Source organism: Apodemus sylvaticus, chromosome X, assembly GCF_947179515.1.
Source record: "Apodemus sylvaticus chromosome X, mApoSyl1.1, whole genome shotgun sequence".
Classification (NCBI taxonomy): Eukaryota; Metazoa; Chordata; class Mammalia; order Rodentia; family Muridae; genus Apodemus; species Apodemus sylvaticus.
This window is the reverse complement of record NC_067495.1, coordinates 151745500-151768658: the sequence shown is the minus strand read 5'-3', so window position 1 is coordinate 151768658 and position 23159 is coordinate 151745500. Positions and strand designations below refer to the sequence as shown.

Sequence of the window (23159 nt, the reverse complement as noted above, 5' to 3'; positions counted from 1 at the left end):
TTTTCCTCTTGATACTCCTAACTTAAAAATATTCCCATAGAAATATTTTTCTTTTCTTTTTTTAAAAATATTTTTATTTTCTATATTCTTTGTTTAGAAAGATTCCAAATGATTTCCCCTTTCCTGGATCCCCCTCCCCATATGTCCCATAAACCTTCTTCTCTCAAACCATTCTCCAATCACCTCCCTCCTTTTTCTCTGTCCTTATATTCCCCTCCAATGCTAGATCAATCCTTTCCTGGATCGTTAAAAATATGGAACGCTTCACGAATTTGCGTGTCATCCTTGCGCAGGGGCCATGCTAATCTTCTCTGTATCGTTCCAATTTTAGTATATGTGCTGTCGAAGCGAGCACGAAATATTTTTCTAATAGGTCAAGAAAGGACAAATGCTCAAGATTAAAAATAAGTTTTGTTTAATTATCTCTAAAATCTTCTCAGGCTAAAGACAGTTATATTTGTCTTCTTGCATGTCATTTGGTTCACATATAATATTAATAACATCTTTGTATTTGTTGCTTATTTATTCTCTTCTAGAACATATTATATATCCAAGGAAATATTATATAGATATAGTTATGTATCCATAAATGAAAGTGCCAACCATTCTTATTTTAGGATGGATCATTTGAAGCCAACAAAGACATGGTAAATCACACCATGTCAAAGAGCAAATTTTTACAGATATTGTAAATTTTGCACACTTTATAGGTAGGAAGTATGAAGTAGTTATAGCCGTACAATGGATTATCATGAAATACTATAAGTACTTTATTTTCTCCACTATTGCTACCAAATAGTCTCTCTCTCTCTCTCTCTCTCTCTCTCTCTCTCTCTCTCTCTCTCTCTCTCTGTGTGTGTGTGTGTGTGTGTGTGTGTGAAAGAGACAGAGACAGAGAGATGCAGAGAGAAACAGAGACAGAGGAGAATAAAAATGAGAATCTAAAAAGAAAACACTGAGTTTATTGTAAGTTGATTGTCTAAAATAATATAAGCATCATATGATGAAAAAAGAATAGTCTTTCCAACACTCAGCACTAGGAAATTGAATAGCCACATGCCAAAGAATGAAGTTTGACCCTAACTTCAAGCCATATAGAAAAAATTAACTAGAAGTAGATCATAGCTAAGAAGGCATAAGAGTAAATATTTGTGACCTTGGATTAAGCAACCCTTAAATACATAAGCTAAAGCTAAGAAGGCATAGGAGTAAATATTTGTGACTTTGGATTATGCAAACCTTATGTGCAAAACAAAGTACAAGGGACAAAAAGGTAGACAAATTGAAATTTTGAAATAATCCTTAAAAACAATTTTTATGGAGAAACTATCAACAGTAAAACATGCATTCAAAATAAGAGACAACTTTTGCAATTGATATTTGTAAATGTAATTTATGTCTATAATAAAAAACTCTTTCAGCTCAAGAATAAAATTGAAGTGAGATGAAAAAATGGTCAAAGAATTTGAACAGAACCTTCCCAATAGGACACATTAACAACCAATGTTATGTGCATGTAAAAAACACTCAATATTACAATAATTAGTAAAATGCAAACCAAAACATAATTACATGCAACTTTACATCCACCAGAATGACTAAAACCAAAACAAGCACCATATAGATGCTTGATAGGAACAGTGCTAGTGAAGAAATTGGAAAACTTACATTGCTGGTGAGATTGTAAAATGATGCTGCCACTTTAGAAGCAGTTTTAAAATTTCTCAAAAAGTTAAATATGAAGTTGTAATGATTTAGCAATTCTAGCAGTATATATACATTCAAAAGTATTGAAAACATATATCTATATAAAATGTATTCATTAATATGTAATAGCAAAGTTATTGAGAATTAGCCCAAAGATGCAACACTAAGAAGATAAACAAAATGGAATAGCATTCAATCATAAAAAATAAAAAGTAATACATACATGATTTTTGAAATTAAAAAGTCAGACAAAAAAGGTCACAGATTGTATGATACGGTTCATTTGAAATGTCCATAGAAGGCAGATATATAAAGATATAGAGGTTTGGGAGGCTAAAGAAGGGGGAGTGAGTGATAATGAATATGAAGTTTCTTAGTTGATGAGATTGTTGTTGATATTAGAAAGTGTTAAGAGTGCACAACTGTGTGACTACAACCCAAACTATTGAATTATGTACATTAAATGAGTAACTTTTACTGTATGTTTTAAAATAATATATTGGGGTAGCTCATTAGTATCCATGTAAAAAGATTCCTGGCATAAATGATTCTTTTATCAAAGTGCCAGTCAGTGTCTGAAAAAAGACAATATTTAGATTTTGATATTATGATTAGAAATATAATAAACACCATACATGTTGAGCAATTTGCTAAAATATTTACAAGCTAAACTTCTAGTCTAAAAATATTGAAGTGAAAAAATGGATTTTTATTTTGGTCAAATTTTCCAAATTGCTTTCCAAACAGCTTCCATCATTTTATGGTACCAATTAGGATTTTACTAGAATGCTCATTTGTTTTATACTTTTGACAACTAAGTGTATTGTCAAATTTGATTGCTAGTCACTATTCTAGTAAGGTATAAACTTTTGGCAATTGTTTTAAAAACTTAGATATATGGAATATTTTTGCCTGTAATTAGCTTACAATACTAGTATAGTACTACATATAAATATCGATATATAAATATAGTACTAAACATATACCTTATAAATTTAGGAAATTCTTAAATAATTAATTTGCATATTTTAAATGTTGAAGTCAAAAAGACTTCTGGTCTGTGTGAAACTACGATGTAGGTATATGATTTAAGTTCTAACAATCAGATGCCCTAACATGAAACTTGGATGTAAAATTTCAGTGTGCATAAAGCAGCACTATATGATTTCCATTTTGGTTGGAATAGGAGATAGAAAAGAAATTTGGCTCTTGCGGATAACAGAAATTGCAAGGGCAAGTTCTTAATAGAGTGGTGGCACAGTGCTGGCAGCAGTAGATGTTGCAGTAAATTTCTTGGCCTGAAATGCAGAAGCAATAGTTTTTCCTATAAGGAAAGTAGCAGTATTCTTGGCCATTGTTTCCAGAAAGTAAACATCAAGATTGGCTGGGTAGCCTTCCTTTTATAAACAACTGTACTATATACATAACCTCAATTTCAAAAATCTCTTTTTCACATAATCTCTTCTAACCCTTTTTTGCTCAGTTCTTATAATATCCCACTTCCCACATGTTCTTTACCTTAATGGATTCTGTAATACACTGGCTTCAATAACCTTTTGCTGTCTGTCATACACTATCTCCATATTTTTACTTGTTTTCTTTTCTTGATTTCGGATTTTAGAGTCCATAATTACAATTATTCTCAAATATATACTTATTGATACCTTACCCTTCCTCAATCCATCATATTCATATGAGGAAAAAAGCAGATCCTGAATAAATCCTACGCTTAATCTATTCCATTTGTATATTAACTGGTTTGGTCTTCATTTAATTTTAATCTGTTCCAATTAATATTCCTTTCATAACCAGGTCTTTGACTGCTTTTATACCATCTATTCTTTACTTAAATCTACATTATCTGTTACTGGATTCCTACTCTAATTAATGGTCATGTTTTCTTTTTTTATTGGTTATTTTATTTATTGACATTTCAAAGATTATCCTCCTTCCCAGTTTCCCTTTCACAAACCCCCATTCCCTCTCCATTCCCTGCCTCTATGAGGGTGCTCCCTCCACCTGCCCACCCACTCCTGCCTCAGTGTCCTAGCATTCCCCAACCCTGGGTCATCGAGCCTATACAAGACTGAGGGCTTCCCCTCCCCTTCCCTTCTCTCCCCTCCCCTCCCAGTGATATCCAATAAGGTAATCTTCTGCTACATATCCAGCTGGTTGGATGTTGGATCCATATCTTTGGTTTGTGGTTTAGTCCCTGGGAGCTCGGGGGGGGGGGTTCTGGTTGGTTGATATTGTTGTTCTTCCTATGGGAGAACAACAATATGGGGTTGCAAACCCCTTCAGCTCTTTCAGTCCTTGCCTTAACTCCTCCATTGGGGACCCCATGCTCAGTCCAATGGTTGGCTGAGAGCATTCACCTCTGTATTTGTCAGGCTCTGGCAGATCCTCTTAGGAGACAGTTACACCATGCTCCTGTCAGCAAGCTCTTTTTGGCATCAGCAATAGTGTCTGAGTTTGGAGTCTGCAGGTGGGATGGATTCTCTAGGCAGGGCAGTCTCTGGATGGCCTTTAGTCTCTAAACTACTTTTGTTATTATTATCATTTACTAAAGTTTGTCCTCATCTTAATTGATCTATTAGTATCATTCACATAATACATTATGTTCTTCTTCATAAAAATCTTTACTTGAATTTTAGGTTGACTATACTTCTCTAACTCATTGATTCTTTTATAATATTTTTTGGAGGCATTTTAGTTTTTAGATGGAAAAACTGAAGCAATGCAAGTCTCAATCCTTAAATAACTATGAAAATTGATATTTGATACAATCTACATATGTACAAATATTTTTGCTGTCATATTACCTAGGACTTCATAACTAATTACTTTAAATATTATTTATAATGTTTTTCATTTTATCAATATGATCCTCATATTAAGTATTTATAATTTCAATATGTATGGTTACAAATTTTATCTAAGATACATAAACACCTAGAACTTATCAATATATATATAACATGCCAGAAGAAACTTGTTAAAAGTATTAGAATGCAAAACATAATTCCTACCTTTTTCCCTCTGTAAAACAGTGTTAGTCAGGGACCAGTCCCTGAAGTGTTACTGGTCATATTTATACAGAATATCTAAGAATGATGAATATACTATTAGAGTATTTAGATTGTGTTCAGAAAATTTTAGATTGTTTCATAATACTACATCTATGTTCTTCATTTACTATTTTATCAAAGTCCATAGCAGATTACATTTTTGTCTTTTATTTATTTTTTTACACTCTAAATTTTATTTCCTCCCTGCCCTGTGCCCACCCTCTGACTGTTCCACATCCCATACCTCCACCACCCACCCCCACCCTATCAGACCTATAAACTCCCTGGAACCTCCAGTCTCTTGAGGGTTAGGTACATCTTCTCTGACTGAACACAGACCCGGCAGTCCCCTGCTTTATATGTGTTGGGGAATCACATCAGCGGGTGTATGCTGCCTTATTGGTGGTCCAGTGTTTGAGAGATCTCAGGGGTCCAAGTTGATTGAAAGGGCTGGTCCTCCTTCAGGGTTGCCCTCCTCCTCAGCTTCTTCCAGCCTTTCCCTAATTCAACCACCGGGGTCAGCTGCTTCTGTCCATTGGTTGGGTGTTAATATCTGCATCTGATTCTTTCAGCTGCTTGCTGGGTCTTCTGGAGTGCACTCATGATAGGTCCACTTTTGTGAGCGCTCCATAGCCTCAGTAATAGTGTCAGGCCTTGGGACCTTCCCTTCAGCTGGATCCCACTTTGGGCCTTTTGCTGAACATTTTTAAATAAAGTAGTTCACCAAAGATAGTTGAAAATCACTGTTCTAAGAGTATTTTAATAATGCTTTAGATTAGGTGGTATGGTTTCACTTCTTGTATTACCTTTGTATTCCTTAAGGTTGGCCTTTAAGCAGAGGACCTGGCTGCCTTCCTGGAAGTCATTTCCACATAGTTTAATAGCTATAGCCAGTGAACAGAAAGTGCATTTCCTGACACCATACTGTAAAATTATTATTTATGTAGTAAGGGCATGCATTTCTTGTTTCGGCACTGACATTTGGGATATTGCATTGAGTTGGATAATTTACAAAGCAGCAACATTTTGAAATGTGAATTAATAGAGATAGAATAACAAGGAATATTCTGTTAAAACATGTTGCACTTGCTTGAGGTCAGGGATACTGATTCCCCCAGATTTTCTTTTGTTGCTGAGAATAGTTTTAGCTATCCCAGTGTTAAAAACTGCATGGTATTGGTACAGTGACAGGCAGGAGGATCAATGGAACAGGATTGAAGATCCAGAAATGAACCCACACACCTATGGCCACTTGATCCTCGACAAAGAGGCTGAAAACATCCAATGGAAAAAAGATAGCCTTTTCAACAAATGGTGCTGGTTCAACTGGAGGTCAGCATGCAGAAGAATGCGAATTGATCCATCCTTGTCTCCTTGTACTAAGCTCAAATCCAAATGGATCAAGGACCTTCACATAAAGCCAGACACTCTGAAGCTAATAGAAAAGAAACTGGGGAAGACCCTTGAGGACATCGATACAGGGGGAAAGTTTCTGAACAGAACACCAATAGCGTATGCTCTAAGATCAAGAATTGACAAATGGGACCTCATAAAATTACAAAGTTTCTGTAAGGCAAAGGACACCATCAAGAGGACAAATCGGCAACCAACAAATTGGGAAAAGATCTTCACCAATCCTACATCAGATAGAGGGCTAATATCCAATATATATAAAGAACTCAAGAAGTTAGACTCCAGAAAACCGAACAACACTATTAAAAAATGGGGTACAGAGTTAAACAAGGAATTCTCACCTGAAGAACTTCGGATGGCGGAGAAGCATCTTAAAAAATGCTCAACTTCATTAATCATTAGGGAAATGCAAATCAAAACAACCCTAAGATTTCATCTTACACCAGTCAGAATGGCTAAGATTAACAATTCAGGAGACAGCAGGTGTTGGAGAGGGTGTGGAGAAAGAGGAACACTCCTCCACTGCTGGTGGGGTTGCAAATTGGAAATCATACCCAGAGGATTCCCCAGCATGTAATAAGGATACATGCTCTACTATGTTCATAGCAGCCCTATTTATAATTGCCAGATGCTGGAAAGAACCCAGGTATCCCTCAACAGAAGAGTGGATGCAAAAAAGGTGGTATATCTACACAATGGAGTACTATTCAGCCATTAGAAACAATGAATTCATGAAATTCTTAGGCAAATGGATGGAGCTAGAGAACATCATACTAAGTGAGGTAACCCAGACTCAAAAGGTGAATCATGGTATGCACTCACTAATAAGTGGATATTAACCTAGAAAACTGGAATACCCAAAACATAATCCACACATCAAATGAGGTACAAGAAGAAAGGAGGAGTGGCCCCTGGTTCTGGAAAGACTCAGTGAAACAGTATTCGGCAAACCCAGAACAGGGAAGTGGGAAGGGGTGGGTGGGAGGACAGGGGAAGAGAAGGGGACTTACGGGACTTTCGGGGAGTCGGGGGCTAGAAAAGGGGAAATCATTTGAAATGTAAATAAATTATATCGAATAAAAAAAAGTGAAAAAAAACATGTTGCACTTGATAATTTGGTAGAACAAAGTAAATGTTAGCTCGTTTTCAGAAACATTTCTAATTGCTAATATAGGAAGCTTTTTAAAAAAAACATTAGGAAGTGCTTAATCAATGACTGATAGATGAACTATCATTGATGTTCTAATAATGAATCTTGCAATGAGTTAAAAATTAGATGGAGCTTTAAAGAAATAAAACAAATTTTGAATCAAGATCCATTAAGTGATAGGCTTCGTGACTACTGTTTAATTTGTAGAAAACTTTTGTTATGAATCAGAAAGCATATAAAGACTAAGGTTATTTGAGGGATGAAGGTTTTTTTGGAGATACATATTATATCAGATCCAGAGCCAAGAAGTGATAATGAAGAAAGAAATGGAAATTCAGACACACACACACACACACACACACACACACACACACACACACTGTGTGTAACAAGATCATTTTCTGTAGCCTTCTTACACATAACTTGTTTATTCAATTATTAACCCTTCAACAATCATCTTTTCTCACAATTTTACTGTAGACTTCATGGGAGTTTATTGTAATAATGTGCAGCAGTACATAGATCAGTTAATTTAATCTTTGCAGAATTTGAGGTTACTCTAGCGAAGAAAAATTAATGTATATGTACATCTTATTACTAATAAGGACTAAAAGATTTATAAACAATAAGGATAAAGCAAAGTATGACAAAGTACTAAGTACTTTTATTTTTAAATACATTTAATGTTTATTTACTGTATATGTGCACAAACGTGTTTACACACATGGGAGTCAGAAGACAACTTGCAAGAGCTGGTTCTTTCTACCATGTAAATGGAATTTGTGGGGATCAAACTTAGCACTTTAGAGCATTTTTAAAAGATTTATTTATTTATTATATGTGAGTACACAGTAGCTATCTTCAGATACACCAGTAAAGGGCGTTGGGATCTTATTACAGATGGTTGTGAACCACCATGTGGTTTCTGGGATTTAAACTCAGGACTTTTGGAAGAGCAGTCAGTGCTCATAACCACTGAGCCATCCCACCAGCCCCTAGAACATTTTTGCCTGGCTAAAAACAACCTGTGGGAATAACAGACAAAACTTACAGGCTTGGCTATAAGCACATTTATCTGCTAAGCTATCTCACCTAACCCCAGTATGTTGACTTAAATATGAATGAAATATGTTTTCATTTGTAAATTGAAGATTAACAGATACATTTCTAGATGATAGTTGGCATTATTCTTTTTTACTTTTTTCTTTTATTCGATATATTTTTTATTTACATTTCAAATGATTTGCCCTTTTCTGGTCCCCCACTCCCCGAAAGTCACATAAGCCCCCTTCCCTCCCCCTGTTCTCCCACCCACCCCTTCCCACTTCCCTGTTCTGGTTTTGCCCCTATACTGCTACACTGAGTCTTTCCAGAACCAGTGGCAACTCCTTCGTTCTTCTTGTACCTCATTTGATGTGTGGATTATGTTTTGGGTATTCCAGTTTTCCAGGCTAATATCCACTTATTAGTGAGTGCATACCATGATTCACCTTTTGAGTCTGGGTTACCTCACTTAGTATGATGTTCTCTAGCTCCATCCATTTGTCTAAGAATTTCATGAATTCATTGTTTCTAATGGCTGAATAGTACTCCATCGTGTATATATACCACATTTTTTGCATCCACTCTTCTGTTGAGGGATACCTGGGTTCTTTCCAGCTTTTGGCTATTATATATAGGTCTGCTATGAACATAGTGGAAAATGTATCCTTATTACATGCTGGGGAATCCTCTGGGTATATGCCCAGGAGTGGTATAGCAGGATCTTCTGGAAGTGAGGTGCCCAGTTTTCGGAGGAACCGCCAGACTGATTTCCAGAGTGGTTGTACTAATTTGCAACCCCACCAGCAGTGGAGGAGTGTTCCTCTTTCTCCACATCCTCACCAACACCTGCTGTCTCCTGAGTTTTTAATCTTAGCCATTCTGACTGGTGTAAGGTGAAATCTCAGGGTTGTTTTGATTTGCATTTCCCTAATGACTAATGAAGTTGAGCATTTTTAAAGATGCTTCTCCGCCATGCGAAGTTCTTCAGGTGATAATTCTTTGTTTAACTCTGTACCCCATTTTTAATAGGGTTGTTTGGTTTTCTGGGGTCTAACTTCTTGAGTTCTTTGTATATATTGGATATTAGCCCTCTATCTGATGTAGGGTTGGTGAAGATCTTTTCCCAATTTGTTGGTTGCCGATTTGTCCTTTTGATGGTGTCCTTTGCCTTACAGAAACTTTGTAATTTTATGAGGTCCCATTTGTCAATTCTTGATCTTAGAGCATAAGCTATTGGTGTTGTTTAGAAACTTTCCCCCTGTATCGATGTCCTCAAGGGTCTTCCCCATTTTCTTTTCTATTAGCGTCAGAGTGTCTGGCTTTATATGGAGGTCCTTGATCCATTTGGAGTTGAGCTTAGTACAAAGAGACAAGGATGGATCAATTCGCATTCTTCTGCATGCTGACCTCCAGTTGAACCAGCACCATTTGTTAAAAAGGCTATCTTTTTTTTATTCGATATATTTTTATTTACATTTCAAATGATTTCCCCTTTTCTAGCCCCCCACTCCCCGAAAGTCCTGTAATCCCTCTTCTCACCCCCTGTCCTCCAACCCACCCCTTTCTACTTCCCCGTTCTGGTTTTGCTGAATACTGCTTCACTGAGTCGTTCCAGAACAAGGGGCTACCCCTCCTTTCTTCTTGTACCTCATTTGATGTGTGGATTATGTTTTGGGTATTCCAGTTTTCTAGGTTAATATCCACTTATTAGTGAGTGCATACCATGATTCACCTTTTGAGTCTGGGTTACCTCACTTAGTATGATGTTCTCTAGCTCCATCCATTTGCCTAAGAATTTCATGAATTCATTGTTTCTAATGGCTGAATAGTACTCCATTGTGTAGATATACCACCTTTTTTGCATCCACTCTTCTGTTGAGGGATACCTGGGTTCTTTCCAGCATCTGGCAATTATAAATAGGGCTGCTATGAACATAGTAGAGCATGTATCCTTATTACATGGTGGGGAATCCTCTGGGTATATGCCCAGGAGTGGAATAGCAGGATCTTCTGGAAGTGAGGTGCCCAGTTTTCGGATAGGAACCGCCAGACTGATTTCCAGAGTGGTTGTACCAATTTGCAACCCCACCAGCAGTGGAGGAGTGTTCCTCTTTCTCCACACCCTCTCCAACACCTGCTGTCTCCTGGATTTTTTTTTTTTATTTTTATATATCTTTTTTTTATTCGATATATATTTTTTTGTCTTTTTTTTTATTCGATATATTTTTTATTTACATTTCAAATGATTTCCCCTTTTCTAGCCCCCCACTCCCCGAAAGTCCCATAAGCCCCCTTTTCTCCCCCTGTCCTCCCACCCACCCCTTCCCACTTCCCCGTTCTGGTTTTGCCCTATACTTCTTCACTGAGTCTTTTTAGAACAAGGGGCCACTCATCCTTTCTTCTTGTACCTCATTTGATGTATGGATTATGTTTGGGGTATTCCAGTTTTCTAGGTTAATATCCACTTATTAGTGAGTGCATACCATGATTCACCTTTTGAGTCTGGGTTACCTCACTTAGTATGATGCTTTCTAGCTCCATCCATTTGCCTAAGATTTTCATGAATTCATTGTTTCTAATGGCTGAATAGTACTCCATTGTGTAGATACACCACCTTTTTTGCATCCACTCTTCTGTTGAGGGATACCTGGGTTCTTTCCAGCATCTGGCAATTATAAATAGGGCTGCTATGAACATAGTAGAGCATGTATCCTTATTACATGGTGGGGAATCCTCTGGGTATATGCCCAGGAGTGGTATAGCAGGGTCTTCTGGAAGTGAGGTGCCCAGTTTTCGGAGGAACCGGCAGACTGATTTCCAGAGTGGTTGTACCAATTTGCAACCCTACCAGCAGTGGAGGAGTGTTCCTCTTTCTCCACACCCTCTCCAACACCTGCTGTCTCCTGAATTGTTAATCTTAGCCATTCTGACTGATGTAAGGTGAAATCTCAGGGTTGTTTTGATTTGCAATTCCCTAATGACTAATGAAGTTGAGCATTTTTTAAGATGCTTCTCCGCCATCTGAAGTTTTTCAGGTGAGAATTCTTTGTTTAACTATGTACCCCCATTTTTTAATAGGGTTGTTCGGTTTTCTGGAGTCTAACTTCTTGAGTTCTTTATATATATTGGATATTAGCCGTCTATCTGATGTAGGATTGGTGAAGATCTTTTCCCAATTTGTTGGTTGCTGATTTGTCCTCTTGATGGTGTCCTTTGCCTTACAGAAACTTTGTAATTTTATGAGGTCCATTTGTCAATTCTTTTTTTTTTGAATCTTTTTTTTATTCGATATATTTTTTATTTACATTTCAAATGATTTCCCCACTCCCAAAGAGTCCCGTAAGCCCCCTTCTCTCCCCCTGTCCTCCCACCCACCCCTTCCCACTTCCCCGTTCTGGTTTTGCTGAATACTGTTTCATTGAGTCTTTCCAGAACAAGGGGCCACTCTTCCTTTCTTCTTGTACCTCATTTGATGTGTGGATTATGTTTTGGGTAATCTAGGTTTCTAGGTTAATATCCACTTATTAGTGAGTGCATACCATGATTCATCTTTTGAGTCTGGGTTACCTCACTTAGTATGATGTTCTCTAGCTCCATCCATTTACCTAAGAATTTCATGAATTCGTTGTTTCTAAAGGCTGAATAGTACTCCATTGTGTAGATATCCCACATTTTTTGCATCCACTCTTCTGTTGAGGGATACCTGGGTTCTTTCCAACACCTGGCAATTATAAATAGGGCTGCTATGAACATAGTAGAGCATGTATCCTTATTACATGCTGGGGAATCCTCTGGGTATATGCCCAGGAGTGGTATAGCAGGATCTTCTGGAAGTGAGGTGCCCAGTTTTCGGAGGAACCGCCAGACTGATTTCCAGAGTGGTTGTACCAATTTGCAACCCCCCCATTTGTCAATTCTTGATCTTAGAGCATACTCTATTGGTGTTCTGTTCAGAAACTTTCTCCCTGTACCGATGTCCTCAAGGGTCTTCCCCAGTTTCTTTTCTATTAGCTTCAGAGTGTCTGGCTTTATGTGGAGGTCCTTGATCCATTTGGATTTGAGCTTAGTACAAGGAGACAAGGATGGATCAATTCGCATTCTTCTGCATGCTGACCTCCAGTTGAACCAGCACCATTTGTTGAAAAGGCTATCTTTTTTCCATTGGATGTTTTCAGCCTCTTTGTCGAGGATCAAGTGGCCATAGGTGTGTGGGTTCATTTCTGGATCTTCAATCCTGTTCCATTGATCCTCCTGCCTGTCACTGTACCAATACCATGCAGTTTTTAACACTATTGCTCTGTAGTATTGCTTGAGGTCAGGGATTCTGATTCCCCCTGAATTTCTTTTGTTGTTGAGAACAGTTTTAGGTATCCTGGGTTTTTTGTTATTCCAGATGAACTTGAGAATTGCTCTTTCTAACTCTATGAAGAACTGAGTTGGGATTTTGATGGGTATTGTGTTGAATCTGTATATTGCTTTTGGCAAAATGGCCATTTTAACTATATTAATCCTGCCGATGCATGAGCATGGGAGGTTTTTCCATTTTTTGAGGTCTTCTTCCATTTCCTTCTTCAGAGTCTTGAAGTTCTTGTCATACAGATCTTTCACATGTTTGGTAAGAGTCACCCCAAGGTACTTTATACTGTTTGTGGCTATTGTGAAGGGTGTCATTTCCCTAATTTCTTTCTCAGCCTGCTTATCCTTTGAGTATAGGAAGGCCACTGATTTGCTTGAGTTGATTTTATAACCTGCCACTTTGTTGAAGTTGTTTATCAGCTGTAGGAGTTCTCTAGTGGAATTTTTTGGGTCACTTAGGTAGACTATCATATCATCTGCAAATAATGATAGTTTGACTTCTTCCTTTCCAATTTGTACCCCTTTGACCTCTTTATGTTGTCTAATTGCTCGAGCTAGTACCTCAAGTACAATATTGAAAAGATAAGGAGAAAGGGGGCAGCCCTGTCTAGTCCCTGATTTTAGTGGGATTGCTTCAAGTTTATCTCCATTTAGTTTGATGCTGGCTACAGGTTTGCTGTATATTGCTTTTATTATATTTAGGTATGGGCCTTGAATTCCTGTTCTTTCCAAGACTTTAAGCATGAAAGGATGCTGAATTTTGTCAATTGCTTTTTCAGCATCCAATGAAATGACCATGTGGTTTTTTTCTTTGAGTTTGTTTATGTAGTGGATTGCATTGATGGATTTCCATATATTGAGTCAACCCTGCATCTCTGGAATAAAGTCTACTGGATCATGGTGGTCGATCGTTTTTATGTGTTCTTGAATTCGGTTGGCAAGAATTTTATTGAGTATTTTTGCATCGATGTTCATAAGGAAAATTGGTCTGAAGTTCTCTTTCTTTGTTGGATCTTTGTGTGGTTTTGGTATCAGAGTAATTGTGGCTTCATAGAAGGAATTGGGTAGTGTTCCTTCTGTTTCTATTTTGTGGAATAGTTTGAAGAGTATTGGTGTTAGGTCTTCTTTGAAGGTCTGATAGAATTCTGCACTGAAGCCATCTGGTCCTGTGCTTTTTTTTGGTTGGAAGGCTTTCTATGACCCCTTCTATTTCTTTAGGGGTTATGGGACTGTTTAGATGATCTATTTGGTCCTGATTTAATTTTGGTATTTGGTATCTGTCTAGGAAATTGTCCATTTCCTCCAGATTCTCCAGTTGTGTTAAGTATTGGCTTTTGTAGTAGGATCTGATGATTTTTTGGATTTCCTCAGTTTCTGTTGTTATATCCCTCCTTTCATTTCTAATTTTGTTAATTTGGATACTTTCTCTCTGCCCTTTGGTCAGTCTGGCTAAGGGTTTATCTATCTTGTTGATTTTCTCAAAAACCAGCTCCTGGATTGGTTGATTCTTTGTATGGTTCTCTTTGTTTCCACTTGATTGATTTCAGGCCTGAGTTTGATGATTTCCTGTCTTCTACTCCTCCTGGGTGAATTGGCTTCTTTTTGTTCCAGGGCTTTCAGGTGTGTCATTAAGCTGTTAGTGTATGCTATCTCCATTTTTTTTTTTTTTTGGAGGCACTCAGGGCTATGAGTTTTCCTCTTAGTACTGCTTTCATTGTGTCCTAAAGATTTGGGTATGTTGTGCCTTCATTTTCATTACATTCTAAAAAGTCTCTGATTTCTTTCTTTATTTCTTCTTTTGCCAAGGTGTCATTGAGTAGAGTATTATTCAGCCTCCATGTGTATGTGGGCTTTCTGTTGTTTTTGTTGCCAGTGAAAACCACTCTTACTCCATAGTGATCTGATAGGAGGCATGGGATTATTTTGATCTTTTTATATTTGTTGACGTCTGTCTTGTGACCAATTATATGGTCGATTTTGGAGAAGGTACCGTGAGGTGCTGAGGAAAAGGTATATTCTTTTGTTTTAGGCTTAAACGTTCTATAATTATCAGTCAAGTCCAATTGGACCAAAGCTTCAATTAGTTTTACTGTGTCCCTGTTTAGTTTCTGTTTTCCTGATTGGTCCATTGAGGAGAGTGGAGTGTTGAAGTCACCCACAATTATTGTGTTAGGTGCAATGTGTGCTTTGAGCTTTAGTAAAGTTTCTTTTACAAATGAGGGTGCCCTTGCATTTGGTGCATAGATGTTCAGAATTGAAAGTTCTTCTTGGTGGATTTTTTCCTTTGACCACCAAGAATTGTCCTCCTGTATCTCTTTTGATGACTTTAGGTTGAAAGTCAATTTTATCTGATATTAGAATGGCTACCCTGGCTCATTTCCCGAGACCATTGGCTTGTAAAATTGTCTTCCAGCCTTTTACTCTAAGGTAGTTTTTGTCTTTGACATTGAGGTGTGTTTCCTGTATGCAGCAAAATGTAGGGTCCTGTTTCCTTATTCAGTCTGTTAGTCTATGTATTTTTATTGGGGAGTTGAATCCATTAACGTTAAGAGATATTAAGGAATAGTGATTATTACTTCCTGTCATTTTCGATGCTATTTTTATATTTGAGTGGTTATTTTCTTTTGGGTTTGATGAAAGAAGGTAACTATCTTGCTTTTTACAGGGTGTCGTTTCCCTCCTTGTATTGGAGTTTTCCTCCTATTATTCTTTGTAGAGTTGGGTTTGTAGAAAGATATTGTGTAAATTTGGTTTTGTCATGGAATATCTTGGTTTCTCCATCTATTGTGATTGAGAGTTTTGCTGGGTATAATAGTCTTGGCTAACATTTGTGTTCTCTTAGAGTCTGCATGAGATCTGCCCAGGATCTTTTAGCTTTCATGGTCTCTGGTGAGAAGTCTGGTGTGATTCTGATAGGTGTGTCTTTAAATGCTACTTGGCCTTTTTCTCTTACTGCCTTTTTCTTTGTTTAGTACATTTGGTGTTTTGATTATTATGTGACGGGAAGTATTTCTGTTCAGGTCCAGTCTGTTTGGAGTTCTGTAGGCTTCTTGTATATTCATGGGCATCTCTCTATTAAGTTGGGAAAGTTTTCTTCCATAATTTTGTTGAAGATATTTTCTGGCCCTTTCAGTTGTAAATCTTCACTCTCATCAATGCCTATAATCCTTAGGTTTGATCTTCTCATTGTGTCCTGGATTTCCTGGATGTTCTGGGATACAAGCTTTTTGCATTTTGCATTTTCTTTGACTGTTGAGTCAATGGTTTCTATGGTATCTTCGGCATCTGAGATTCTTTCTTCCATCTCTTGTATTCTGTTGTTGATATTTGCATCTATGTCCCCTGATTTCTTCCCAAGGTTTTCTATCTCCAAAGTTGTCTCCCTTGTGATTTCTTAGTTGTTTCTACTTCTGATTTTAGATCCTGGATGGTTTTGCTTAGCTCCTTCACTTGCTTGTTTGTGTTTTCCTGTAATTCTTTAAGTGATTTTTGTGTTTCCTCTTTCATGACTTCTGCTGTTTGACTCACTTTCGCCTGCATTTCTTTAAGGTTTTTTTTGTGTTTCTTCTTTATTGGCTTCTATCTCTTGAGCCTTATTCTCCTGAATTTCTTTAAGTGATTTTTGTGTTTACATTATATGGGTTTCTACCTTATTCATGTTCCCCTGTATTTCTTTAAGAGATTTATTTATGTCCTTTTTGTGTTCTTCTAGCAGCATCATGAACAGTGATTTTAAATCCAAATCTTGTTTTTCTGGTGTGTTTGTGTAACCAGGACTTGCTGATGTTGGAGAGTTTGGTTCAGATGCTGCAATATTGCCTAGATTTCTGTTAGTAGCATTCCTGAGTTTTCCCTTTGCCATCTTGTTATTTCTGGCGTTAGTTGGTCTTGTCTCTGGCTGGTGTTTGTGCCTCCTGTGAGGCTTTAAGGCTATTTCTTCAACACTAGATGGCTGGGTTTCCCCTGTTACAGATTGCTGTCCTCCTCTTGGGTGCCCTTGGAGCCCTAGCGTGCCTTGCCCCAGGTTGTCTGTGTGAACCAGGGGGTGCCCGTTTGCTCCTTCAGTGAGTGCTGATGGTCTATGCTGTGGGACCTCTTCTGAGTGCTGGTCACTCTGCAGGGCAGCCAATCTCCCAACCGTGTTGGTGTGCACAAGGGTAGCCTAGCTGCTGAGGCCCTGAGTCTAGGCAAAAGCCTGGCAGGCTAAGGCCTGAGCAAAGTTCCCCTCGGGCTATGACTGTTAATTGCTTCTGTCAGGTGGCCAGGATGGTGGAGTGTGCGCATGCTCCCTGAAAGTGCCAGGAGAGTCTGCTAGGCTAACAACCTTCTGGCCGGGTTGGCACACAGATGGCCCACCGAGCAGCCCAGGGCCTGGGGTCAGTCCAAGGCCTGTCTATCTTAGACCCCCTCCTCCCCCCCCACTATGTTAGCCTCGGGCTATGACTCTTAGCTGACTTTGCCTGCTAGAACTCTCTGGCTTCCCGTAGTCAAAATGGTGCGCACTGGGCCGGGCAAACAACCTCCTGGCCGGGTTTGCACACCAATGGCTCCCCGAACAGCCCAGGGCCTGGGTGCAGGCCAACTCCCGTCGGGCTTAGACATCCCCCCCCCCCCGCGATGATGGCCTTGGGTTATATTTGCGTACCTCAGTCTGTCTGATTTCTCTGGTGCCCAAGATCCAAGATGGCGGAGAGACTCTCGTAACTGACTGGCGGGAGGCAGAGTTCTGATGTAGCTTCTGTGTGGTGAAAGGCGCTGTAAATCTGCCACTGCTTGCAGCCGGACTGGCCTGTGAAGCAGGCACAAAGCCTGCCTGGACCCTGTTACCTTGGTTCCACTGCTGATAGCCCTTCTGCTGGACCAGCTGCTGCTGCCGCCGCTGCCACCACCGCACTGGCAGTATTAATTCTTGTAAAACAAAAAAGTTAATTAAGGGTGAGAAAATTTCCCAATTATTTATAAGGCCTTTATATTGCATTTTTTATTTAAAAAGTTTAAAATGTAACAGAATTAGAAACCCAGTATGTTGTCAATAAACTTCTTTTTCACTAAAGTAATTTCTTAAAATTAAAGCATTGTCAAATTACCTACAATAAATAGAATTAGGTAGTTTAGTTGTGTAAATTGTTTCTGACTAAACATGTAAAAGATTAGTATTTATTTGTTACACATATATAAAATAAAGTAACATGAAATATTATTTTAGGAAAAGAGGACAATTTTCTTATTAGTCACATCATACTGCTGCAAATACCTTAGATCAATACTGAAAGGTAGAAATGTAAACAATGATAGCATTGCTGCTGTTGCCCTAGATTGAATTACAAAACAAGCAGCACATTTAGAAATTTATGCTGGAAAAATCCTTTCAAATGTGGCTGAATACAGAACAGTTACAGTGTTTGTGCAGTCATGCAGTTTGGACTTATGCCAAGTGTAACGCTCTTATTCCTGATCCTACTCTCCTGATGAGGAATCTGAAGGCTAGGTTACAATTCAAGGTCTCTATGACTGGCTTCCTACCCAGTATCTTTGAGCTTTTCACCCCAGTATGTTTGCTAGTGAAAATAATAATATGAAAAACTAACATATATTAGTACTTACTATGTGTTAAACCATGTGTAAGGCATATTACACAGTTTACCCCAATTAAATTTTACAATACATCTATGAATTTTAAAATTTGTATGTTCAGGTATAGAACTAATGTTCAATGAAGTTAATTACTGAAGGTCAAATTGTTTTAATTTTAAGTCTGACTAAAAAATAGTATTTTTTCCTGAAAAAAGATTATTTTTTAAAATATAGAGTAGATATGTAGCAATAAATTGTCAAGCCTCCATATCTATCTACCTATTGTCCTCAGGGGTGATTTCCCCAACATAAGATTTGTCTGTTATTCCCACAGGTTGTTTTTAGTCAGGTAAAAAAAGCTCTAAAGTGCTGTCTATACCTCTTCTTAGTTACTCATTATGATGGTCCTTAAGTCAGTTCCAGTTTTGTAGATTCCTCTCAGTAGTCAAGTAACTTAATATTCCAACAGAGTCTCTGAATCACCTTTTAAAAATATATCTAAGTCACAGAAACAGACAGGAGCCTGATATAGCTGTCTCCTGAGAGTCAGGAGGTCCTGACAGTACCTGACAAATAGAGGGTTGGACGCTCTCAGCAAACCATTGGACTGAGCACAGGGCCCTCAATGGAGGAGCTAGAGAAAGGACCCAAGGAGCTGAAGGAGCTGTCAGCCCCATAGGAGGAACAACAATATCAACCAACCAGTAACCCCAGAGCTCCCAGAGACTAAACCACCAACCAAAGAGTACACATGGAGGGACCCATGGCTCCAGATGCATAGGCAGCAGAGGATGGCCTTGTTGGACATCAGTAAGAGGAGAGGCCCTTGGTCCTGAGAAGGCTTTATGCCCCAGTGTAAGGGACCAGGACAGGGAAGTGGGAGTGAGTGGGTTGGTGAGCATGGGGAGTGGGGGGGGGATAGGGGGTTTTCAGAGGGGATATGAGGAAAGGGCATTACATTTGAAATGTAAATAAAGAAAATATCTAATTAAAAAAAACTCCTCACTCACAGCCAGGGTGATGTGCAAGACATTTCCAAGATAAACAGGGCTAGACTCCCTGTTTTTTTTTTTTTTAAAGACATGAAAGACCTTTACTGTTGCTTCAAGAAAACTAGAATATCAAACACTAATTAGTTTGTTTCCTTTAGTTGTCTGAAATTAAAAAAATGTAGAGCATACAAATTTGCCTAGTATAAGATTCAGAAGCTTAGAGACATTTTTTGCAACAGATATTCCTGAGGCCAGAGTTGAATAGGATCTCTAATTTCCATAAAGAACACTTGAGTGGTTCTAAAATGAGATTAAGAATTGTTAAGGAATTCTATATTCCCTAGTCATGCATTCAGACACTATTGTTAGTAAAGGATATCTGCACTTAATACTACAGTATTTTATTTGTCCTTGATTCCATTTATCCCCAAAATACAATTTGAATCAGACACATGTCAGAAATTTCATTGAAGGAATCCAAGGAAATGGGGAAACATGAAAACTTAGGTATTACCTAGAAAGGATACTGCACAGTGTGTCTGCTACAAAATAATCCACTGGTAGAGTGGTCCCCAAACCAAGCAAATGTGGTCATTGCTAAGAGTGGCAAAGTTTCTATGAGAGACTTTGTTTCTTTTAATTCCCTGCCTAATGTGAGCAATGGCTGTGTGAGATTGTGCTCTGTCTCTCTGCCTTTAGTGCTCAGGGTATGTACTGCTGCTTGCCTTCTTATTTTCTGCTTTTTGTGACCAATTTCCTCTGTAGAATGTGTTTTTATGTATAGTGTGGCATGGATAGATACATTTTAAACAACATATGCAAGGAAAAGTCTCTTCTCACTTGGAATCTGAAGTGAAAAGGACGTACGACGATTTGTAGAGACACAGCTCACAGGATGATTACAGGGAAAAGTCACCTACCCTCATGAAGCCAAGCCAGAGCCCTTTTTTTGTTTGTTTGTTTAACCACTTCTTTCCCACGACAACTCAGGTTCCCTTCCACAAAGCTATCTAGGGAGAGCTTACAGATGCCATTGTGTCTGCACTTGCAAGAGTATGCCTTACAGCAGAGTGTCACCACTTCATGTTTCTCTGATACTCTTGACTACTTTTAGCTTTTGCCTGGGACTTCTACTGTAAGACGTTCATAGAATCACTTTCATTTCCTCAAACATTATTGGCTCACAGGTGGGTTACTTCTCAAATATCAATGTGGTGTGACACTTTGAATCTTGGTCTCTCCTCTCTTCTCTTTTTCATTTCTGCATCCTTTCCTTCTAAAGTTTCTCAGCTACATTAGGCCATTTCATGTTTCCTTTGGTCAGTCTGGCTTCCCAGAACAGAAGGGGACAAAGTACAACCTTCTGAATACAAACATATCCATTTGTCCTTTGGTGTTTGGTACATTTTACTAAGTAGGTTTTCAGGTTCATCCATGTCATAGATTTTTCACAATTTTATTTTTACAACTAAATAGTACATTATTTTATGGTCATGCCATGTTTTGTTTATATATTTACCTATTGATTGTCACTTGGGTTATTTTTTCTCATTTTGCAATTATAATATAGGACTTAGGAACATTCATGTACATGTGGGTTTTTTAACCTATTTCCACTTCTTTTGTATGTATGCTAATGAGTACAATTGCTAAATAATTCTGTCTTTAATTTCTGAGGACTTGTCAAACTTCTCCACAAAGCCTGAACCATTGCTATAAGAAATGAATAAAGTTTCCAAATTCTTCTCTTTTTTTTTATTAGATATTTCATTTACTTACATTTCAAATGGTATCCCCTTTCCTGGTTTCCCATCTGAAAACACTCTATCCCACCCACCCACTCCTGCTTCTCTGTCCTGGTATTCCCCTATACTGAGGCATCAAGCCTTTTCAGGACCAGGGGCCTCTCCTCCTTTTGATGTCCAACAAGGCCATCCTCTGCTACATATGCGGCTGGAGCCATGGGTAACTAACTCCATGTGTACTCTTTGGTTGGTGGTTTAGTCCCTGGGAGCTCTGAGGGTACTGGTTGGTTGATATTGCTGTTCCTCCTATGTGGCTGTAAGCTCATCAGCTCCAAGTTTCGAATTTCTACACAACTTCACCAATGCTTCCTGCTTTCCACTTCTAAAATAAAAACATAAGCCTAAATATAGACTAATGGTTACCAGAAGTTGTAAAGGGTAGAGGTGGAAAAAGGAGGGATAAGAAAGGTGGGCAATAGGTACAAAACCAGAATCACAAACAATTAATTCTGCTGAGCCATAACACAGTGGGATAACTATAGTTCACAATAATTTATTATGTATTTTGTGAAGATGCAAGAGAGAGGAGTTTGTAGGCTCCAAACATAAATGATAAGGAGGGTGCTGGAGTTACAGCTCAGTAATAAAGTACTTAGTATAACTTATGTGGGGCTCTGGGTTTGAGTCTCATTACCATAAAATATTTTGAAGCAGTTCTAAGGAGAGAAAAGTGCTAATCTGATTTGATCAGCTCATGTTGTAGTCTGTGTAAAACTATCATAGTGAACTCCATTAATATGTATATTTAGCACATAATAAGAACTTAAAATTTAAAAAGTGGCCATCTTCTTCTAAGATCAGACAGTAGATTCCTTGTTTCTTCTATAATTGTTACACTTCTCTCTCATAAACTAGGTGATTGGACTTTGAACACAGAATAAATTTTGGAAATATTTGTTAACCAAACATGGAAATACAGAAATCACTGCTGAGGGTTTCAAATTATTAAAACAGACTCTGCAAGTATAATTGTAACTTGAAATAGTTTTGCCAGTACTTCTTAATTCAGCAGTTCTGATCTAGGCAAATTCTTATCTGTTTTTGCCCTGGACACTCTGTGTTTGTTTTTGTCTTCTCCTTTTCCTTTAGCATATATTTTTTCCTGTGGATTGTGCACACAGGAGAGGAATTTTAAAGCTCTTCTTGCAAAAATGCATTCCTCTGTTTAAACATTAAACTTAAAACTAATCTGTTTTGCACAAGCTCATATGCTAGGAAAAAGAATGAAAATAAATGTATTAGTAACCTGTACTAATTCTGTCCCTGAACACTCTGTTCTGGACTTTGTTCCAAAGATCAGGACAATGGTTAAGACAGAAAAATAAAACAATCCGGGTTTTGTTCAATTAATTTACATTGGAAAGGGCAGAGAATTATAAAGGAAGAAAAAAATTAGCTTACAGTAAATGTGAATGTATTAGGTATTTTGAGGGAAAAGATTCTTGAGCATCAGATATATACTGAGTCAGAATGTAGAGAAGTAAATACATGGAAATTATTTTTGATTTATCATTTGTTCTACAATATAAATAAAATATATTAACAGAAAAAATTAAAATGCAAATTTATTGTAGTTTTTTAATATTTTAAATAGGTACTTGGATATAACCCCATTTTGATACTACCATTAGGTGGGTTGACTTTATTAAATAATATTTAGAGGAAAAAATCTGAATTTAGCCAAAATTATGGGAATCTTGGGCTATATCTGACAGTGACGACTATTAAAAGTAAAGATGGTAATAGCCTGTGAAATACCACTTCTACTTCTTCCCTAGAGATGATCACACATATATGTGTAAAGGAATGTTTCCTGAAATAGTTTTTAAAATTTGAAAACAGTCTAAATGTCTTATATTAGAGAAATAAATGAAGTTTTATATCTAATGGAATGTTACTCAGGAATCACAATAAATAATATGGGCATGAATATATCTTGAAAATATCAGCAACGCATGAGCTATGCGGTCTGTGGGGTCCTTCATTCCTTTTCCCGGGATTTCTCCTCCATTGTCCGGTAGTTGACCGTACTTCGGGTCCCTGTTCAGGC

General features: G+C 37.8%; 1 non-coding gene across 1 annotated transcript; it reads right to left on the bottom strand.

The window, feature by feature from the left end:
- Window positions 1-248: 248 nt before the first annotated feature.
- Window positions 249-355, bottom strand: LOC127675996 (U6 spliceosomal RNA). The gene has a single exon (XR_007975638.1). It is a non-coding gene; the product is annotated as a U6 spliceosomal RNA (small nuclear RNA).
- Window positions 356-23159: the final 22804 nt, after the last annotated feature.